Consider the following 15,270-nt stretch of genomic DNA (forward strand, 5'->3'; position numbering starts at 1 on the left):
CCCTGGTCCAGCCCTTGGACAGGCCCCTGGGACAGGCTGGCCCAAGGGTGAACAGGCCAAGGAGGGGGCTGGAGATGGTTGCACCGATGAGGCTAGGTCAAAGGTTGGGTCATCCAACTGAGACCCTCAAGTCTGGCGGTGGTCGCACTAGCAGAGGAGAGATTGCCAGAAACTCCGGAGTCACTGAGGCATCTGGAGGCTGCTGGCTGACTGCGAACTGGTGAGCTGACGCAGGGAATGTCCGTGGGACTGCCTGCCAACCATCCGTTTTTCTTGGCCTAGCAACAACTCCAATGGACCATTGGAAAGACTCACATGGATATGGACCATTCTCCACTCCTGAAGTTCAGATGGGCTGGCCCGCATCCCTCTGGGTCTTAGGTAAGCAAGTTATTTTGTCCTGGCCAATCAGCGTAGTCCAAATCCTAACCACAGTGACTGGTACAAGGAAGGACCTGAAACCCAAATTGGTCAAATGAGGCTTGCTGCCTGAAATTTAGAAAACAAGAATCTTCCCATGGGAGGTGCTGGGCTAGAGGATGGAGGCCTGGAGTTGAGGAGGCACAGCACTTGGATAGAGCCAGGACAGAGAACCAGCGAACCTCCAGGTGATCCCATCCCATCCTGGGAGTCCCGATGAGTACAATGAAGTGAGGACTCCAACAGATACTTAGAACTTACTGTTTGCCAGGCACTATATGTTATTCTTCTTGTGTTTCATCATAACCCTATCTGGTAATCATTATTATCCACATTTCAAAGATTGAACCCATCTAAGCGCTCAATATTGGCTGCTTAGTGCCAGACACAACAATAAATGCTTTATAAAAATCAACCTAGTGTTTCCCAAATTTCCCTGATAATCCCTGGGGCCTGTCAGACTGCCAGGCCTCATCCCTGGGAATTCTAGTTCAGTAGCCCTGGACTAGGGCCCAGGAATTTGTGATTTTAACAATACCCAGAGGATTCTCATCATGAGGGAAGTTTGGGAAATGCTGCATTAAACTCAATAGCCACAGCTAATATGGTCATACTAATTTAAAACTGAGAAAAGTGAGGCTCAAAGAGGTTAACTGACCCACCCAACATCACACAGGTGGCAAGTGGAATTCAAATCTGGGTCAACATGTCTTTTACACCTCTTGTAGAAAGGGGATGATAATGGCTACCTTTGTATCTCACAGGCTGTGAGATGATGGAAAGATGGTGTGTCAGTCTGTTCTTACCTCACTCTAAAGAAATGCCTGGCTGGGTATGGTGGCTCATGCCTGCAATCCCAATACTTTGGGAGGCTGAGGCAGGCAGATCTCTTGAGCCTAGGAGTTAGAGACCAGCCTAGGCAACATGGTGAGACCCTGTCTCTACAAAAAATACAAAAATTAGCTAGGTGTGGTGATGTGCACCTGTAGTCCTGGCTACTTGGGAGGCTGAGGTGAGAGGATTGCTTGAGCCTAGGAGGTCACGACTGCAGTTAGCTGTGATTGCACCACTGCACTCCAGCCTCAGCAACAGTGCAAGCAAGACTCCATCTCAAAAAAAGAAGAGTTTTAATTGGCTCATGGTTCTGCAGGCTGTACATTAAGTGTAGTCCTGACATCTGCTTGGCTTCTGATGAGTCCTCAGGGAACTTTTACTCATGGTGGAGGTGAAACAGGAACAGGTCCGTCACATTGTCAGTAAGGGAGCAAGAGAGAGAAGAGGGGATGCCTTGCTCTTCTAAACAACCAGATCTCTGAGTGAACTCAGGGCAAGAACTCACTCACTACCATGGGGATGGCACCAGGCCACTCGTGAGGGATCTGCCCCACCCAAACACCTCCCATCAGGCTCCGCCTCTAACAATGGGGATCACATTTCAACATGAGATTTGGAGGGGACACATATCCAAACCATACCAGATGGGAAAGAGCAGTGGAAAGTGAAAATTTCTATTTTTTTAAAAGTATGGTAAAGAAGGCCAGGCAACCCAAATATTTTTTGTAACAAGGAGAAAACAAAATTTTCAATGGCCCTTGGTAATTAAGACAAGCTTCTTGGAAGTTTTCCTCCCTTTAAAAATTTACGTTAGTAAAATCCACTCTGTTGTTTTTTGTTTGTTTGTTTATAAATGTAAGGGGTACAAGTGCAGTTTTTTTTTATGTGGATATATTACATAGTGGTAAAGTCTGGGCCTTTAGTGTAACCATCACCTGAATAATATACATTGTATCCATTAAATAATTTATTTGTATCAACCACCACAGTCATGATACCTTCCATGGACTATCTTGGTTATAAAAAGCAATGGATTTGCCCTCTGGGAGTATCCTAAATCTTGCTGATGGCCTTCTGCATGTGTTACACATTTTGGTGAGGCGCTCAGGAGTCAGGAGACCTGGATTCTCATCCTAACTCTAAAACTAACTAGCTGGGTAGTCGCCAAGTCACCTCTGTGTCCTACAAAAACAGTGATGCGGACTAAATGACTTTGACAGTCTTAGTCGATAGTTTGTTGTATTATTTCCCTCATTGCCCTGGGGCCTGTATTTACATCTATTTTGAACACAAAATAAAGCATTCCCCTGCCAAAACTCTGCAGTGGCAGTAGGAAGAGTCAACGTGGGAGAAATAGTAGCCTCTCTAGTGAGGCAGGAGTGTTTTGATGGAGAATTTGCAAAATGACTTTCTGAGGTCTCAAAGTGTAGACCGATAACCTGGTCTATACACACCTACATTGCCTGGGTAATCCAACTGGCTCAATAAGGAAGTGTAGATAAAACTAATCTGTCTTGAGTGCCCCTTATGTGCCCAGAACTTGACACACATGATCTCATGTAATTCTCACAGTAGAATTCTACTTGAAGTAGCTATTATGATTTATACTTTCCAGATGAAGAAACTGATGTTCAGAGACATTATGTTAAGTTCCTCAAGGTCACACAGCCAGGAAGGCACCAGCTGGTATTAGAACCCGTAGCTTCCTGGTCTAAAGTATGAAGCTGTTTCCTCAATTTTTAGGTCTTGTGCAGCCTACAACGAACTGCAGCAAGATTCATCTCACCCAAATCTTGGCTTGATTAATTTCACACCTTTTCTCAAGAATCCAGCTCTCAGGCCCAGCACGGTCCTCCCACTCATCTCTGCAGTTCTCCAGACTTCCAAGCCTGTGACAAAACCAGTCTCTCCATAGTCCCTGGGAACAGATGTCTTGCAACAAAAATGTTTTGAACCTCAGGAACAAGGATAATGGATCTCTGCTTCTGGAGAGAGGGACACTAGATGTTGTGAAAGATCAACAGCAGCTCCTTTCAATGCCTGAAAAATAGGAAGAGGCAACACAGTTGGTGGTACCATCCTAGGCTAGAGCTAGGAAGCCTGTGTCACCTTGGACTAACTACCTCTCTCTACTCTCCACCTCCCAGAGTGTCAGGAGATACAGGACATCCATGCATGCCGATAGGAATGATCCAGTAGAGACGGATGCATCGATGATAGAGGAGAGAGGGGGAGAATCTTTTTTATTTTTTGAGACGGAGTCTCACTCTGTCACCGAGGCTGGAGTGCAGTGGCCCGATCTCGGCTCACTGCAACCTCCACCTCCTGGGTTCAAGCGATTCTCCTGCCTCAGCCTCCTGAGTAGCTGGGATTACAGGCACATGCCACCATGCCTGGCTGATTTTTGTATTTTTAGTAGAGATAGGGTTTCACCATATTGGTCAGGCTGGTCTCAAACTCCTGACCTCATGATCCGCCCACCTCGGCCTCCGAAGTGCTGGGATTACAGGCATGAGCCACTGTGCCCGGCCGAGAAGGGGAGAATCTTGGAGAAATTCCGAGGCATAGGTTCTAGCACATAAATAGAAGTTTGACCTTTGGAAAAGGACAGGACGCTTCATCTTTCATAACAGGAGAGTAGGAGAAAGACTGTAGGTACAGGTAGGTGGGCAGATTCGGTAGAGGGAAGATGGGAGAGTTCATGTTGGTTTTTAAAGGAAATGTGAGGCAAGGTCATCAGTGGGAGATGGGGGCACAGAAGGGCAGAATGGGAGTGGGAAGTTTGAGAGATAGGAGGCATGAGAGTTGTTTTAGGGGCGGGAAACTACTACACCAGGGAGGCATGGGAGGGCTAAATGCCCACTTATTTGAGACCAGTGAGCATGATGTTAAGGGGAGGCCCATCATCATGGCTCAGCAGCTTAAGTGCAGGCACCAAGGAGGCAGACAGTTGCGTTAACTAGCCAGATGATTCTAATGAGTAAAGTGCAGGCCGGGGAGGATAGGGCATTTAGAAGGCTATAAGGATGGACCATGAGTTCTAAGCTGGCTAGGGAAGGAAGTGAGTCCGCATTGATAGTGAGAAGGTGGGGAAGGTCAACAGATGGAGATGTGCTAGGGCTGAAGGGTTGCTGGGGTGGGAACATCAAGAAGGTCAAGGTGAGAAGATGGTGAGAAGGTCAAGGATGTGACCATGGGAGCAGGTGTCTCATAGGATAGAGGAGCTGACCTTCATGGACATGAGGAGGTTGCAGAACTGAGAAGTCGAGGTATTGGACAGTTCATTCTTGAGATTGTTGACATTGCTGAGAATGATAATAGGAATAATACTAGGAAAAAAAATGAATCAAAGCTAGTCCTCACTCATGCAGTGGCCAATTGCAGCAACGAAGGGGCACTCATGCCTCTTTGAAGGAGGAGGGAGGAGCCATGGAAGCAGTAATGTGGAACAAAGAACAATGCCCCAGTTCCAGGCTCTGGGGCCCAGGAAGGAGGGGCAACCGTCCCTCTGGCTTCCTCATGAGAAGTCTGCAGGGGGAGTGGAGTTATCAGGCAGGGAGCAAAAGAGGACGTTCATCAACTGCTTATCAATGGACCACACATGGTCCCAGCAGGTTGAGGACGTGAAAAGGGTAGAAAATAGCCCTTGTTTTTCCCGCTATAATGTTCATGTATTTTCTTAATTAATTTTTAGAGACAGGGACTTGCTCTTTTGCCCAGGCTGTAGAGCAGTGGAGTGATCTTAGCTCACTGCAGCCTCTATCTTCTGGGCAAAAATGATTTTCTCACCTCAGCCTCTCGAGTAACTGCCTGGCAGATTTTTTTAAATTAATTTATTTTTTGTAGAAACAGAGTCTTACTAGGTTATTCAGGCTGAGCTCAAGCAATGCTCCCACCACAGCTTCCCAGAGTGCTGGGAAAGTGCTGGGATTACAGGCATGAGCCACTGCATCTGGCCACAGAGCGCTTGCAGTGCAGCTAGTGAGACTAAGGAATGGAGCTCTTTTTTTTTTTTTTTTAGATGGAGTCTCATTCTGTCACCCAGGCTAGAGTACAATGGCACGGTCTTGGCTCACTGCAACCTCTGCCTCTTGGTTCAAGCGATTCTCCTGCTTTAGCCTCCCAGGTAGCTGGGATTACAGGTGCATACCACCACGCTCAGCTAATTTTTGTATTTTTAGTAGAGAAGGGGTTTCACCATGTTGGCCAGGCTGGTCTCAAACTCCTGACCTCAAGTGATCCACCTGCCTTGGTCTCCTAAAGTGCTGGGATTACCAGCGTGAGCCACTGCACCTGGCCTAGGAATGAAGCTTTTAATTATATTTAATTAATTTAAGTGTAAAGAGACACAGGTGGATATCGTATTGTACAACACAGCTCTAGGCTTTGCGCTTCAGGGTCCTGAGCATATATATGGAAGGAAGTATTTTTAAGCTGCTGGTGCGGCAGGGCTAGGGCAGGCTACAGGGCCAGATTTTTCTGTTCCAGTGCTTATGGATGTCCACAGAGATGCTGGCTGTCTTGGGTTCTGCTTGTCTTCTCTGAGTCTCTGGAGATTGCTGGCCTCCCCTTTTGAGGGCTGCCCAACTTCCTGCAGCCCCACACCCTCACTTCTCTGTTCTAACCAGGAACAGATGGCAGTCACCGCCTGTTGCCTCCGATCCACCCACCCTCTCAGACCAGTTCTGGCAAGAAGTTCACTGACTGAGCATCCACTTTCCAGATACATAAGTCAGGTGTCCCCTGTCACCTCTGGCCAGTGTTCCAAACTTCATCATTAGAATTCAGATGGCAGGGGGAAATCAGGAACACCACAGTACCATCCACGCCCCATCCAGACCATACATACAACAGGTGTTTTGCACACTGCAACCAAGGTTCCTCTGTCACCTAAACGTGATGGCAGCTCCAGGGCCACAGGCATTCAGTTCACTCTGCTGTTCTCTGCATGACCCAGGCAACAATTAGCTGCCTCAGCTGGTTGGTCACCAACACTGGGAAGCTCCCTGATTGGTCAGGTTCTGGCTTGGACACCAACCCATGCTTCAATCATCTGGTGAGGGGGCTCCTGCTTTAATTTAGAGGCCCCCTCAACTGTGCAGAAAGAACTGCCTGGGCCCACTTTCCCAGAAGAGGCTGTGGGCGTGCTCACCACTTGGAGCTCCACGGATTGTCTAAGGCAGCAGAGTGCCTGAGTCTGGCTGCCCACACTTCAGCACTCTAGATCCCCCTGTCTTTGCTGGCTTCCTTGAACCCTATTCATATTCTGCAGGTGCTTACCTGACTTGACTGGCCTCTGAAAGTCTCTCTGACCTCCATCATTTTGGTTCCTGGCACAGTCCTTACTGCTCCTTACCAGCTCCAAGCTGTTGCCTTTCAATTCCTTAGCAGGCAAAGCGGGGCAGAAATATGGAGTTTTTGCAGTGAGGAGTCTTAAACAAGAGGATAAACCCATGGTTCTGTTGACATTGTGGAGTCAAACTTCTCGACAGATTGGTTTTTAGGAAATGGACCACACTCCAGAAAATGGTAAACGAGAGCAGATATATAAAGATATAGAGAGAGAGATTTTTTTTTTTTTTTTTATGAGACGAAATCTCACTCTGTCGCCAGGCTGGCGTGCCGTGGCACGATCTCGGCTCACTGCAACCTCCACCTCCCAGGTTCAAGTGATTCTTCTGCCTCGGCCTCCCAAGTAGCTGGGATTATAGGTGTTTGCCACCACGCCTGGCTTTTTTTTTTTTTTTTTTTGTATTTTTAGTAGAGATGGGGTTTCACCACATTGACCAAGCTGGTCTCAAACTCCTGCTTTCAGGTGATTCTCCCACCTCGGCCTCCCAAAGTGCTAGATTACAGGCATGAGCCCTTCCCACCTGGCCAAGAACAGACACTGACCACCATACCAACCACTGGAGTAGGTATTGGGTGGGGCTACAAAGTTTAAGGAGGTTTATTTTCCTCTCTGTTTCAAGATAGCAGACTGAAGCACGATTTGGACTTGAGGTGTCCCTTAAGATTTTATAGTGACAGACAAAATTTTGCCAAATTTGATCAGCAGCCACCAAAAATGAGAATTCTTAAAACTGTCTCAGAATGGAAAGAGGCTTCTGACACTTTAAAATGCAGTTTCTAGCTTTCTAGGAGGGAAAAGGTACAGGAAGGGATGTTATAATATCTATTGAAAAGAAGAGAAAACAATTACTGTGCATACAAATGGGGATAGTATGTAAAGTTTATTGCCATATGAAAAGTTAAATGCTCTAAATTCAATAATTAAAAAAAAAAAACAATTTAAGGCCGGGCGCGGTGGCTCAAGCCTGTAATCCCAGCACTTTGGGAGGCCGAGACGGGCGGATCATGAGGTCAGGAGATCGAGACCATCCTGGCTAACATGGTGAAACCCCATCTCTACTAAAAAATACAAAAAACTAGCCGGGCGAGGTGGCGGCGCCTGTAGTCCCAGCTACTCAGGAGACTGAGGCAGGAGAATGGCGTGAACGTGGGAGGCGGAGCTTGCAGTGAGCTGAGATCCGGCCACTGCATTCCTGCCCAGGCCACAGAGCAAGACTCGTCTCAAAAAAAAAAAAAAAAAATTTAAAAATCAGCAAAATATTGGAACGGACCACAAAAGAAGAGCTCCTACAAGCACAGGAATGGGGACTAATTGGAAAGAGGCACAAGAGAACTGCCTGGGGGGATGGAATTATTCTATCTCTTTACTGGAGTGTGGATTACACATGTGTATACATTTGTCAAAATTCATAAGCATGTGAAAAAGTGCCCAACATCATGAATTATCAGGGAAATGCAAATGAAACCCACAATGGGTTGTCACTCACCCACTAAAGTGGTGAAAATTAAGGAGACGGACAACACCAAAAGTTGGTGAGGATGTGGAGTGATCAGAGTGCTGTGTATTAGCTGGTGGGTATGGAAAATGGTACAACCTCCTAGGGAAACATTCTGGCAATTTTTAATTTTAGAATTGTATACACACCTTCCAACCTAGCAATTTTTTTTCTTTTCTTTTTTCTTTTTTTTGAGACGGTCTCATTAGGTCACCCAGGCTGGAGTGCAGTGGCACGATCTCAGCTCACTGCAATCTTTGTATGCCCCCACCCCAACTCCCCTCTGACCCCCAGGGGCTCAAGCGATCCTCTCACCTCAGCCTCCCAAGCAGCTGGGATTACCACAGCTGTGCACCACCACACCCAGCTATTATTTCTTTGTATTTTTAGTAGAGACAGGGTCTCGCTATATTGCCTAGGCTGGTCTTAAACTCCTGGGCTCAAGTGATCCACCTGCCTTGACCTCCCAAAGTGCTGTGATTATAGGTGTGAGCCACTGTGCCCAGCCAGACCCAGCCATTCTATGCCATGATACTGACCCAACAAAAGTAAAATACATTCACAAAAAGACTTGTACAAGAAAGTTTATAGCAACTTTGTTTGTAAGAGCCCAAAACTGAGACAACTGAGTTGTCTCAAATGTCCAAAAACAGATGAATGAAAAAAAAAAATTGTGGCATAGCCATACAACAGAATACTACCCAATGATAAAAATCAGTGAATTACTGATAAGCACCACCCAGAAGAATCTCAGAAACATCATGCTGAGCAAAACCAAGCCAGACACAAAAGTGTACATCCCACATCCATTTATATGAAATTTAATAACAAGCCTCTGCAAGCATGGGAATGGGGACTGATTGAAAAGAGGCATGAGGGAACTGCCTGAAGATGGAATTATTCTATCTCTTAATTTGAGTGTGGCTTACACGTGTGTATGCATTTGTCAAAATTTGGCCAGGTGCAGTGGCTTATGCCTGTAATCCCAAAACTTTGGGAGGCCGAGGCAGGCAGATCATCTGAGATCAGGAGTTCGAGACCAGCCTAGTCAACATGGTGAAACCTCGTCTCTATTAAAAATACAAAAAATTAGCCTGGCATGATGGCACATGCCTGTAGTCCCAGCTACTTGGGAGGCAGAGGCAGGAGAATCGCTTGAACCCGGGAGACAGAGGCTGCAGTGAGCCGAGATCACACCACTGCACTCCAGCCTGGGCAACAGAACGAGACTCCATTTCAAAAAAAAAAAAAAAATTTACATGTTGTTGTGCTAACCCCTATCAACTCCAGTGAGGATGGCACCAGGTTCAAGAGGCCAAAGAAGAGACCCAGAGCCACCAAATGTGACACAGAGTTTTACTGGGGGCTTACATGCAAGGGAGAGAGTGCAGTGGTGGTGGGCCAGGCAGAAGAACTGCAACTGCTTGCAAATGGCATGCAGTTGATACAGCATTTCCACTTAGCACCACCACAATCTCCACCTGGCAACCTTCATTCAGCCCAGAACTCAGAGACTCAATCTGCCTTATGGGCTGTCTTCCACAGGGTGGGACTGGGGCTCAGATGTTCCTCATAGACAAGGAACAAATCTCCAGGTTGGCCACCCCCAGATTCCCTAGCTCAGAACACACATTCAGGTGTGTCTGCCATACAGGGTCATTTTCAGGGTACCCCTAAGTTATTGCTATCAGGTGCATTTACCATACACGTATAAGATTTGTGCACTTCACTGTGTGTACACTACAAAAATAGAAAATATATAGAACTGTTATTAGTGATATACATGCTGAGGCATTTAGAGATGAAGTGCACTGATTTCTGCACTTTATTTTGACATGCATAAAAAATAAGATGAATTGATGTATATATGGTAAAGTAAATATAGCAGAATGTTCATTATAGAATCTAGGTAGTAAATATATTTTCAGGCTTTCAGTATATATGAAAAATTTCATGGTGAAATAATGGTGTGAAGATAATATGCAAAACAAAGATACAGAATTAAGATTATGGCCAATTTTTAAAAACCACTGAAAACATTAATGTTGTGTTTTTATATTTAATTAAAATATTAACATAATACTTGTATTATGAGTAAAACAAAACAAAAAAAAACCCCAAAACTCATTATAGAAATTCTGAGGCCAGGCGCAGTGGCTTACGCCTGTAATCCCAGCACTTTGGGAGGTCGAGGCAGGCAGATCACTTGAGGTCAGAAGTTTGAGACCAGCCTGGCCAACATGGTGAAACCCTGTCCCTTCTAAAAATACAAAAATTAGCCGGGCATGGTCACGCAGGCATGTATGTCCCAGCTACTAGGGAGGCTGAGACACAAGAATCACTTGAGTTAGGGAGGCGGAGGTTGCAGTGAGCCGAGATCGCACCACTACACTGCATCCTGGGTGACAGAGTGAGATTCTGTCTCAAAAAAAAAAAAAAAGAAAGAAAGAAAGAAAATAGAAAAAGAAAATTTAAAATATGCGGAGAAGTAGAAATAACATTTTAAAAATCTGTACTCTCACGACCCATGGAAAATCACTTACAACATATTAGTATATTTCTTTTTTTACTTAGCATATCTTGAAATTTTTCCACTGTCATTAAATGTTCTTCAAAAAAATGATTCTTGGATGGTAATATATTCCATTGCATGTATGTACTATATATAAATTGTTTAATCACTCCCTATTGTTAGATGTTGGCTTGTTTCCAAGTTTTTCTATTCCACACAAAGCTAGGGTGAACATTACTGTGCACACATTTTTGACTACATTTTGATTTTTCTTTAGGTTAGATTCCTTAAATTTGGCTTACTGGGTCAGAGGTTAGGAACATTTTTAATGTTTAATACTAACAAATTGTTTTCCAGAAAGGTTATACCAAGTTACATACCCTGTGTAGTATACGAGCGTGTTTGTTTCCTGCAACTTTGGTATCTTTGGGTATTTTTTTAAATTTAGTTTTATTTTTTATTTTTGCCAATCTAGGGGAAACATTGTATTGTGTTATCATTGTAGTTTGTATTTCTTTGAATACTATTAAATTTAAACATTTCTTTTTTCCAGATTCTTACTAGCGATTTGTATTCCTTCTCTGAATTATCTGTTTACATCCTTTCTCTATCATGTGGGGGAGGCTGTTACTACTTTTATATTGATTTGTTGAAGCTTTTTGTAAAATAAGTGTATTAATCTCATGCCTTATGTGTTTGCTACAGCTATTTCTCAGCTTATTGCTTATCTTTCCCATTAAACTTTGGATTTTGAAATAGTTATAGATTCACATGTAGTTGTGAGAAATAATAGATTATGCATACCCTTTACCCAGTTTCCCCCAATGGTAAGATCTTGCAAAATTATATTACAGCCTGGGCGAGGTGGCTCATACCTGTAATCCCAGCACTTTGGGAGGCCGAGGTGGGCAGATCACCTGCGGTCAGGAGTTCAAGACCAGCCTGGCCAACATGGTGAAAACCCGTTTCTATTAAAAATACAAAAATTAGCCAGGCATTGTGGTTGGTGCCTGTAATCCCAGCTGTATGGGAGGTTGAGGCAGAAGAATCACTTGAACCCAGAAGGTGGAGGCTGCAGTGAGCCAAGATCACACCATTGCACTCCAACCTGGGTGACAAAGGTGAAACTCTGTCTCAAAAAAAAAAAAAAGATTATAGTACAATATCACAACCAGAATATTGACATTGATAATAGAGTCAAGATATAGAACATGGCCGGGCGTGGTGGCTCAAGCCTGTAATCCCAGCACTTTGGGAGGCCGAGACGGGCGGATCACCAGGTCAGGAGATCGAGACCATCCTGGCTAACACGGTGAACCCCATCTCAACTAAAAAATACAAAAACCTAGCCGGGCGACGTGGCGGGCGCCTGTAGCCCCAGATACTCGGGAGGCTGAGGCAGGAGAATGGCGGGAACCCGGGAGGCGGAGCTTGCAGTGAGCTGAGATCTGGCCACAGCACTCCAGCCTGGGCGACAGAGCGAGACTCCGTCTCAAAAAAAAAAAAGAAAGAAAGAAAGAAAATAGAAAAAGAAAATTTAAAATATGCGGAGAAGTAGAAATAACATTTTAAAAATCTGTACTCTCACGACCCATGGAAAATCACTTACAACATATTAGTATATTTCTTTTTTTTACTTAGCATATCTTGAAATTTTTCCACTGTCATTAAATGTTCTTCAAAAAAATGATTCTTGGATGGTAATATATTCCATTGCATGTATGTACTATATATAAATTGTTTAATCACTCCCTATTGTTAGATGTTGGCTTGTTTCCAAGTTTTTCTATTCCACACAAAGCTAGGGTGAACATTACTGTGCACACATTTTTGACTACATTTTGATTTTTCTTTAGGTTAGATTCCTTAAATTTGGCTTACTGGGTCAGAGGTTAGGAACATTTTTAATGTTTAATACTAACAAATTGTTTTCCAGAAAGGTTATACCAAGTTACATACCCTGTGTAGTATACGAGCGTGTTGTTTCCTGCAACTTTGGTATCTTTGGGTATTTTTTTAAATTTAGTTTTATTTTTTATTTTTGCCAATCTAGGGGAAACATTGTATTGTGTTATCATTGTAGTTTGTATTTCTTTGAATACTATTAATTTAAACATTTCTTTTTTCCAGATTCTTACTAGCGATTTGTATTCCTTCTCTGAATTATCTGTTTACATCCTTTCTCTATCATGTAGGGGAGGCTGTTACTACTTTTATATGATTTGTTGAAGCTTTTTGTAAAATAAGTGTATTAATCTCATGCCTTATGTGTTTGCTACAGCTATTCTCAGCTTATTGCTTATCTTTCCCATTAAACTTTCGATTTTGAAATAGTTATAGATTCACATGTAGTTGTGAGAAATAATAGATTATGCATACCCTTTACCCAGTTTCCCCCAATGGTAAGATCTTGCAAAATTATATTACAGCCTGGGCGAGGTGGCTCATACCTGTAATCCCAGCACTTTGGGAGGCCGAGGTGGGCAGATCACCTGCGGTCAGGAGTTCAAGACCAGCCTGGCCAACATGGTGAAAACCCGTTTCTATTAAAAATACAAAAAATTAGCCAGGCATTGTGGTTGGTGCCTGTAATCCCAGCTGTATGGGAGGTTGAGGCAGAAGAATCACTTGAACCCAGAAGGTGGAGGCTGCAGTGAGCCAAGATCACACCATTGCACTCCAACCTGGGTGACAAAGGTGAAACTCTGTCTCAAAAAAAAAAAAAAAGATTATAGTACAATATCACAACCAGAATATTGACATTGATAATAGAGTCAAGATATAGAACATGGCCGGGCGTGGTGGCTCAAGCCTGTAATCCCAGCACTTTGGGAGGCCGAGACGGGCGGATCACGAGGTCAGGAGATCGAGACCATCCTGGCTAACACGGTGAAACCCCATCTCAACTAAAAAATACAAAAACCTAGCCGGGCGACGTGGCGGGCGCCTGTAGCCCCAGATACTCGGGAGGCTGAGGCAGGAGAATGGCGGGAACCCGGGAGGCGGAGCTTGCAGTGAGCTGAGATCTGGCCACAGCACTCCAGCCTGGGCGACAGAGCGAGACTCCGTCTCAAAAAAAAAAAGATATAGAACATTTCCATCACCACAAGGATTCCCCATATTGTCTTTTTCATAGCCACACCCACTTCCTTCCAGCCCCCAATCCCTCCTTAATTCCTGGCAACCACTAATCTATCCTCCACTTGCATCATTTTGTCATTTCAGGAATTTTATATAAATGAAGTCAACATTACATAAACTTCTGGGATTGTCTGTTTTCACTCAGCAGAATTCTCTGGAGGTTCATCCCAGCTGCTGCATGGATCAGTAGCTTGTTCCTTTTTGTTTCTGAGTAGTATTCCATGATCTGGATGTACTATAGTTTAACCACTCACCCACTGAAGGACATCTGGGTTGTTTCCAGTTTGGGGGTATTATGAATAAAGTTGCTATAAACATTCATGTACAAGTTTCCATGTAAACATGTTTTCATTTCTGTGGGATAAATACACAGGAGTGCAGTTGCTGGACTGTATGATAGTTGCATGTTTAGTTTTCAAAAAAGCTGCCAAACTCTTTTCCAGAGTGCCAATGCCATTTTACATTTCCACCAGAATATATGAGTCATCCAGTTTCTGTACATCCTTGCCAATATATGATGTTGTCACTATTTTAATTGTTTAATTAATTAATTAATTAAAGAGATAAAGTCTTGCTTTGTCACCTAGGCTGAGGTGCAGTGACACAATCATAGCTCACCTGAGCCTCAAACTCCTGGGCTCAAGTGATCCTCCCACCTCAGCCTCCCAAGTAGCTAGAACTACAGGTACATGCCACTATGCCTGGCAAAAAACTTTTTTTCTTTTTCTAGAGATAAGGTCTCACTATGTTGCCCAGGCTGGTCTTGAACTCCTAGCCTCAGCAATTCTCCTGCCTCAGCCTCCCAAAGTGTTGGGATTACAGGTATGGGCCACTGTGCTCAGACACTGTTTTTATTTTAGAACTCCTTTTTCTTTTCTTTTCTTTTCTTTTTTTTTTTTTTTTTTGAGATGATGTGTCGCTCTGTTGCCTAGGCTGAAGTGCAGTGGCATGATTTCAGCTCACTGCAACCTCCGCCTCCCAGGTTCAAGTGATTCTCCTGCCTCAGCCTCAGGAGTAGCTGGGATTACCTCACCACCACACCCAGCTAATTTATTTTAGAACTTCTGATAGATGTGTGTAATAGCTCATGGTAGATATAATTTGCATTTCCCTAATGATTAATTTTGAACACCTTTCCATGTACATATTTACCATCAGTATATCATCTTTTTTTTTTTTTTTTTGAGGCGGAGTCTCGCTCTGTCGCCCGGACTGGAGTGCAGTGGCCAGATCTCAGCTCACTGCAAGCTCCGCCTCCCGGGTTTACGCCATTCTCCTGCCTCAGCCTCCCAAGTAGCTGGGACTACAGGCGCCTGCCACCTCGCCCGGCTAGTTTTTGTATTTTTAGTAGAGATGGGGTTTCACTGTGTTAGCCAGGATGGTCTCGATCTCCTGACCTGGTGATCCGCCCGTCTCGGCCTCCCAAAGTGCTGGGATTACAGGCTTGAGCCACCGCGACCGGCCCAGTATATCATCTTTAATGAAATGTATCTTTATGTCATTTGTCCATTTTCT

Source organism: Trachypithecus francoisi, unplaced genomic scaffold (genome assembly GCF_009764315.1).
Source record: "Trachypithecus francoisi isolate TF-2019V2 unplaced genomic scaffold, Tfra_2.0 Lachesis_group3, whole genome shotgun sequence".
In the NCBI taxonomy this organism is placed as follows: domain Eukaryota; kingdom Metazoa; phylum Chordata; class Mammalia; order Primates; family Cercopithecidae; genus Trachypithecus; species Trachypithecus francoisi.